This window comes from Mesoplodon bidens (genome assembly GCF_964165515.1).
Source record: "Mesoplodon bidens genome assembly, chromosome: 3".
NCBI classification, from domain to species: Eukaryota; Metazoa; Chordata; class Mammalia; order Artiodactyla; family Ziphiidae; genus Mesoplodon; species Mesoplodon bidens.
The window spans coordinates 103,059,411-103,067,635 of NC_138178.1; the positions used below are offsets into that span (position 1 = coordinate 103,059,411).

The 8,225-nt window shown below is 39.7% G+C and overlaps 1 protein-coding gene across 7 annotated transcripts in view; it reads right to left on the reverse strand.

Annotated features, from left to right (window-relative positions):
- HNRNPC (heterogeneous nuclear ribonucleoprotein C) overlaps positions 1 to 4,190 on the reverse strand; it is a 46,973-nt gene extending 42,783 nt beyond the window's left edge. For 3 of the 7 annotated variants that reach the window (XM_081229662.1, XM_081229661.1, XM_081229660.1), the window contains exon 1: positions 4,034 to 4,190. The gene's annotated coding sequence lies outside the window, so the exon portion shown is untranslated. Of the gene's footprint in view, positions 1 to 3,349; positions 3,395 to 4,033 lie in introns of all 7 variants that reach the window. The other 4 variants (XM_081229658.1, XM_081229655.1, XM_081229654.1 and 1 more) reach the window with 3 other exon arrangements.
- Positions 4,191 to 8,225: the final 4,035 nt, after the last annotated feature.

Genomic DNA, 8,225 nt, shown 5'->3' on the forward strand with positions numbered 1-8,225 from the left:
CCAATAAGTGGTCAAACCAAAAGACCTGACAGAACCTATCAGGGGGAAAGATGATTTAAATAAGGAGCACATTAACACCCTCAATAACAGAATGAAAAAAAAAATCAAATGAAGGAAAAAATATTCTTATGGCTACTGAATATTTAATGTCATAAAACAGATGAAAAGTAAATTATGGTTCTTAAAGAATTTATTTCTGTGGTCCCACTGTTTATAAACTAGAACATACAGCTAATTCCAAGATAGGAATTCTAAGAATCTGATACATAATACCACCACAGACAGACTGGGTGTTTCATCAGCTACAAGATTTGCAATTAGATTGCAGGTCTTTGAGCAAGTAAGAATGATCATACCTGCATTTCAATATCCAGTCATGAGATTTTAGTCTCCTTTTCAAATGTCAGTAAACTAAAAAGTTTTAAGCTGTGCTTTTATAAAGTGTTGCTCGAGTCAATTACGTATAAATTTTGACAGCAACAGGTACTGTAACTCTAAAACTATAACTGTAAATTTTTAAGTAGCAGACCAGTTTAGGCCTGGCATGTAAGTTACTTTTATGCTTAGACTGATGTGTTAAATTGTACAAAATGTTAAACTAAATGTACATAGAAAATGTACAGTATTTGAATGTTATCTCCTCTGAGTAACTGTTAGGGATGTTCAGTTATGGTGAAACATTCAATTTTCGTCTTTGGAGTCACAGCCTGAACCTGGTACTCAAAAATTTCAGGATATGTTATGTAACTGTGACTCATCTACAAACAAATCCTTTGCACCAGTGTTACAAGACATAAGCTTAAAAAGCAGCAACTGGGCTTCCCTGGTGGCGCAGTGGTTGAGAGTCCGCCTGTCGATGCAGGGGACACGGGTTCGTGCCCAGGTTCGGGAGGATCCCACATGCTGTGGAGCGGCTGGGCCCGTGAGCCATGGCCGCTGGGCCTGCGCATCCGGAGTCTGTGCTGCGCAACGGGAGAAGCCACAACAGTGAGGGGCCCGCATACCGCAAAAAAAAAAAAAAAAAAAAAAAAAAAAAAAGCAGCAACTAATGTGAAAACATTTACATCTTTCAAAATCAAGAAGCAGTCTCCCAAGACGTTAAGGTGATGAGCTACCACTCATAAAAGTGACCAACTAACTTTAGCACCTAACTGTAATCTTTGTAATTAACAGTATACCTAGTTTATACTTTGTCAAATCCCTGGGAGATTTGGATCCTTCCTCTAAAGGGGTATTCTCAAAGTAAGGGCTGCCAACCAGCATCACGTGGCACTTATTAGAAATGCAAATTAGCAGGGCCTACCCCAGGCTTACTTAATTAGAAAGTGGTGGTGGAGAGCTCAGCAATCTGTTTTAACCAGCCCCCTGGCTGATTCTAATGTCTGCTCATGTTTAATAACTACTGTGTGGAGTTTAATAAGGAATCTCTATCCTCTAGTTAAGATCGATATAAAATAAATACGAGAACATTATAACATATCATAGTAAATGCTATATTATACTGTAAAACCCTATAGTAATCCTTTTCCCCTTTATAAACCCCAGATTTCCAATATCTAAGAGAACACATGCAGTTGTCACTGAAGTCAGTTCTCTAGTAAATCTATTATGTACAAAACCTTAAACTTCCCTAATCCCAATGAGAATGAATGAGTACATATTAAGTATGACCACATAATGCTCCTCAAAGATAACTAATAAAATTACTTGAAGACAGATATTGTTAAGGCAGTTACCAGTAATAACTAATATACAAAAACTACTGTCAATAATAAAACTGTTTCTGTACACTTTTTAGCTTTCTGGCAACAAATGACCTGAGTTACAGAAAGTAGAAATTAATACAGGTAAGATGTATAAGCCCCCTTATAAGTATAAAACTGCATTCCAGAAAGTTTAACTGATTTGCCCGTCAGGTAATAATCAACAAGGCGGGAGAAATCCAGTTCTCTTAACTCCTAGGGCAAGGTTCTTTCAACCGTCACATTCACCACTTAAATCTCACACATTCACCAGTTAATATAATCAATCTTTAAGATTAGAATTACTAGCTGTTTTGGAGTTAATTCCTTGTCTGTTTCTAACAGCAATTCCATCCAAAACAAGGTCCAACGCTATGTGAAACCCTCTAGAGACGTAACCACAAATAATAAGGTGTGTTTACAAAGGAACAGCAAACACCACCAGGCCTTCCCCAGGCATGAGCATGGGAAACAGAAAAAGGTCAGAAGACCTGTAACTTACTCAACCTTCTTAAGTCCTTCCTCTCTCCAACCAACACGTAAATGTTACTTATGCCTATCTATTTGAAATCAAATCTAGAATTGTTTCAGATATTAATTTTGTGGCCAAATCATTCCAGATGAGTATTAAATCAAAGGAAGTGTTACCTTGGTACATGCTGATCCTAAGGAATCCATATTTCTAACATCTCAAGGCAAGAAAAGTGCCCTTCAGTTAATTTCAATTCCCATCAATAGTTGTTCTTAACTACTAATTTCTTACATTTCTCATTATTTGCCAACAATACATTAGGTGTATGGTTTCCTAAATTAACCAGTCACTGCCCTTATCTCACTTCTAACAGTTCTGCACTTAACTTTAAGTCCATGTAATAATATACTTAGGCTTTTTTTTTTTTTTAAAGGCAATGCTTTTGATCCCTATTACAGTATTTACATGGTGAGGGGTCAACAAATGCATAGCTATGTAGAATAAGAGTACTTTTAGTTTGTATCAAACACGTTTCCTACGGCGTGAATTTACCCCACAGTATTGGTTTAAACTGTACTTAATATTACTTTTTGTGACAGTAACACATTATGAAAAATAAAATCAACTAAATCTTAGACAAGGGTTAAAAAAAGCGATTTCTTGGATAAGTCAATGTGATACTACTTATAAACCTATGTAATTTCTACGAACTTAGCAAAAAACTTTAGTACGTTTCAGGACCTAGTAAGTGGTAAGCACTGTAATACTTGCTTAAAAAAAGCATATAGTTATGCATTTTTGCCAAAGTTGGGATGGTCTGGAAAATTAATGCCAGAATATCCTGAAAGTCAAACTTTATCATCTTAGGACGTTACATTAATAATAAACGCAATTCTCGTAACTTAACATTTTCCCAAGATAATTTGGGAATTTCTAGTTACCGCTAGTGTTGTTGTAATTAGGTTCTTGTAAAGATTCAAATATAGTAATTTTAATACCTACTATTCCAATAGGTAAAGCCACTTGACTTAAGCTGGTGGCCAAATTCCTTACTAGTTCTGCTACTGATTTAATATGACCCTGGCAATCAACTTTCACGCCTCGGTTCCTGTCTGAGAAAGATAGTAATACCTACCTCAAGCAAGTTCCACTAACTTATATATTTCAAGTGATTTGTAACCTGCAGATAAAAAGCCACCTTTAATTATTACTGTTAATACGTAAATGAGATTACAATTTAAAAAATAAAATTGAAAATAACCATTTCGAGGTCCATCATTTCTTCAGAAAGCAGTAAAATAAAATAATCAGTAAAATATTAAATCTATTGTTATAATATTTACTATTCTTAAACCCTGAGGTGCCCTCCAGAATTTAGAAGCTTGCGTTACAATAAATATCTGCTTGATAACCCTCCCCCACCCCCCGCTCAATACTGAAATTTAACAGGAGGCATCGGCACTACATTAACTTGAACTACATTAATGAGCATCTCGATCGTCCCTTTCGTCATCTCTCTTAGAAGTCTTCATGGTCATAGAAAATAAAAGGACAGCAGACGTTAACGCAGGAGAGCGAAAAAGAAAAGGGCCATTTTCCCTGCCGATTGTGGCCTAGAGGACACTAGGTTAAAAATCTACGCAAGGGCTGAGGCCTATAAAACTCTCGCGCGTGTTAAGACCTAATCCCCCAAAGCAAATAAAATAAATGGGGGCCTACGTACTTTACCGAGGGAAGGGTTCCCTCGTCTTCTCTCCTACACCCCCCTCGCGTTCCCCGAGAAACCCAGCACCTCCCCAGCTTCCGCCCCTCCACTTACCAGGAGGGGGAAGGGAGAAGAGATTCGATTCTGAATCTCCTACTCCCGAGTTCTACGCGGAGAAGCCGACTGCTGCTCGAGGTCCGCAACACAGCCGCAACCGCTCAGCCTTCGCCTCTTCACAAAATGGCCCCCGCGTCTCCTCTGCCGCCGAGGCGAAGGCCTAACCCCCGCCCCACTCCTGGGAATCCTCCTATTGGCTGCGACTTTTCTCGCTCCCGCTTCTAATTAGACAGTTTTACAGTTCCTCACAATTCTATCCAATCATAATTAGTAGTGGGTTAGACTAACCTAGCGAATTTCCACATGCGTGAGAGAAGCTAGTTTGTAACTGGTCACTTTTCCTGTCATTTATCGCCTGAGAAATGCTTATTGGCCACTGTACCTGACGGAGCGCTGGGTGGAAACTTGCCTTTGTACCGCGCACCGCTTCACATCCGGGTATCCGGAAGGTCTGATTGGCGGCCGCGGGATCCTATCTGTGCTCCTCAGAGAGCCTAGTAGAAGGCCCGCCCGGATCTCGGAATTCCCGCGGCGGAGGGGGGGAAGGGCGGGGAAAGATTGCTGGGTTTTGTTTGCTAGCGGCTGGGAGGATCCGCCCTTTCCCTGGGCATAGGTAAAAGGAAAAGCTCTCTAAGTTAGTTCTCTGTCCTGCGGTGTGGATAAAGAAAACACTTTTCTTAGAGTAGGGAGGGAACTAAAGACCAGAAAACTAACCAGCCCTGCAGTTTTTCCAACCCTAGAGCTCCTTCCTGGACACTTCTCAGCCTGTCAAGCCCTTCTTCAGACAACCCATGTCTCGGCCAAAACAACTGACTTCCTTACCTCTCCACCACAAAAGGTAAAGAAAGTCCAAAATGCTGGCCTGGAATATACTACAGCACCCATCCTCTGGCCCCAAATCATCTCACTAATACCCTACATGTCAACCAAATTGGCTTATCCGGCTAGCTCTCCCCTGCCCGTCCCCGAAATCTGGTCCCTTAATTCCCCTCACCCTGAAATGGCCCGTCCCCCACCTACTGGCGTCGTCTGCACTGCAGTCCCTCTGGTTGTATTATAGCAGCCATGTACGCAATGGAATAGGACCAGCTGTGCTAGGAATGAAAGATATTTCTCTTTGTAGTTAGGGCACGCAAGATGCAGAACACTAGAGAATGTGATACCATCTGTATACATTTTAAGGAATATATGCATATGTGAATACAGTTGTATGCATTAGTTTTGAATTAATTCTGAATTTCAGAGAGGTTCACAAGGAAACTTACCTGTCAAAGGAGAAAATTAAGACAATTTAGTAACGAGTTTAATGTCCTTTACTCAAAGGAAAACAATCCATGGTTGGAAGAGTACAGTGACTCACAAGCCATGGAGCACTCCCCCAGGGAGTTTGAGCAAGAGTGAGTTTTATGCAGCATTAGAAGCGGCAAAGGCTATCAGGGCGGGATTGGCTGGGGTTGTGAATATGACCTTATTTAGAAAGATTAAGGAACAAGGAAATAAGTATAGAGCCCAGAAATATGGCGTTTGAGGATTGGCTGACTGGATGTACCGCGTCTCTGGTCAAGCTGAGCCTTTACAGGAACATGAAGTTTCGGTTTGCTGATGTGACACCCCCAGCAGGAGCGACTCCATCTTGGGCCTAGAAATTTATTTTGACATACATTTGGAGAGCAAACCTTATGCCTTTTTCGTTGGTATGCCTTTCTGTACTGTTTTGAGTTATTTGCCATATGCATATATTGCTTTAAGCAGATTTAAAAAGCAAAACCAAAAAGCATGTAAGAAAAAATATACTAAAATGTTAATAGTGGTTCTCTCTTGGTGGGAGAACTACGTGTGCTTTTTTTTTTTTCACTTCCTTGTGCTTTTCTATATTTTTCAAATTGTCGACTTTGAACAAGTAAGAGGGAAAACATCTCCAAGTACTTAAAGCCTCAGCTCAATTGCCACATTGCAGTTTATTTAAAACGACCTCATAGCACTGTGGTTAATTTTACACTTGTCTCTTCTCCCCTTCTGGATAGTACGTCTTTTTTTATTTTTATTTTTAATATTTATTTATTTATTTGGCTTCATCAGGCCTTCCTTGTGGCATGAGGGCTCTTCATTGTGCCGTGTGAGCTCTCTAGTTGTGGCACGTGGGCTCAGTAGCTGTGGCACATGGGCTTAGTTGCCCCGTGACATGTGGAATCTTAGTTCCCTGACCAGGGATCGAACCAACATCCCCTGCATTGAAAGGCGGATTCTTAACCACTGGACCACCAGGGAAGTCCCAGTGTGTCTTTCGATTGCAGAGTTTAATTCTTATTTCTCTCTGTACATGTACATTCTTATTTTCTCTCCTACTACATGTCCTAGGACCTTAAACAGAGTGTCTGAAATTCATGTTAAAGTAATTAATCATTAGCTTTTATTTATCAGGGGAAATTGTTCTTTTCCCAGGACAAACAGGTAGTCTGTCCTTTCTTTATTAAATATTTTATATAGCACTTACTCAGAAGGACCCAGATACTGTGAGGCTTGATTGACATGTAATTCCTGACTTAAGTAAACATAAATAAACACTAGCATGTTTTATTACTCACTGTTCTCATAGAATAAAAACGTCTATAAAATGTTAATGAAAAGTACTTCAATTCATTTTACCGGAAATCAGTTTTACTGCATGATCTTTATCATGACCTACTTATTAACCAACACTGTATTTGGTGCAAGGGAAGTACTTCAGAGACAGCATTTATGTTTTCAAGGAGTTCACCCCTATGCTAGATGGGGTGGAAGTGGAGGATACCAGAAGAATTAACATCTAGTCCCTCCCTCAGGTAGCTTGAATTTACTAAGGATGAGAAAACAAGTGCAAAAGTAGCATAATACAAGGCAAAATGCAAAGCACCATGTTGACAATAAACATTCAGGACTTTCTGGTTTTAAGGCTCTGTAAACTTAGGTGGGTGAAATGGAGTGGAGGAAGTTCCCTTTATCTCTTCTGCTTACTCTAAACACCCTTAAACTTCTAAAGCTGAATGCTTTTATTAGGTGGCTGTGTATGTAGAAAGAAAGCCTTGAGCCAGACTCCAGTAATGGAGGGGAAGTAGGGGAAGAGATAAGGAAACAGAAACAGTAACTCCTTACCTTGGGCTAAAGAGAAAAAACAAAACTGTACTTTTGTCTCTAATTCAAGAAGTAATTCTCTTTGAACAAGGCTTTATGTGGCTTAGAGGTATTGCCAGAATAATGTAGCCCCTGCAACTTTCCCTCCTCAAAGTTCTAAGCCACCTGTCAAGAGGAAGGAGACGAAAGGAAAAGCAGCAACAGCTATAAATGCCTAATTTGCTTTTTACCTAACTTATTAGCTGAATATTTTCCTCAATATTTATCATCCTACACACCCTCAGCATACCTAATTATCTACCTATTCCATTCAACAAGTCAAATGGACTTTACTAGTACAATCATCATTGCTTCTCTTCCTCTACATCCTTTATCATCCAAGGATATCATAAGCAACTTCACTGGAGAGTGAGGGGTGGTCTCTGATGGATCCAGACAAAGCACTTAATTTAAACTTCACAGAGCTTTCTAATACCCAACGCTACTTTATCCTTCTTTACACTAACTTGGAGACCTTTCTGACTGTTGGCAACCTATCTGCTATAGGCAACCATATTCTACCTGAAAAATGACATGATAAATATATTACACACCCCTTTCAAGAGCCTTACTCTTTGACTGCATCCTGTTTCTCCCACACTGAGTCTGTCCCCCAAGCTGATCCTGCAAACTGCTGTCATGGTAATCATTTGAAAGCGTTCAGTTTTATTGTGTGACTCCCACACTAAAATCCTATAATAGCACTGTATTCCAGTCCTCCATTTTCACTGTTTCATTCACAGCTCTTCCCTGACTGGCCCCTCATTACCTATCAGTGTTATCCCTTCCACAAGACCCTATGCCTAGGCAGCCCTTGCTGTCCTCCAACAGACATAGATTCTGCAAAAAAGGTTTAAACACTGATAATAAAATTATTGGTCACTTTGGATATACACCTTCTCAAGTCTTCTAGTGTTTTGTTTTTTCTCTTTATTTTAAAGCTTTCCAAATGGAAATATCCTATGTGCTTTTTTTTCTTTCTTTTTTAAAAAATATTTATTTATTTATTTTGGCTGCACTGGGTCTTAGTTGTGGCACG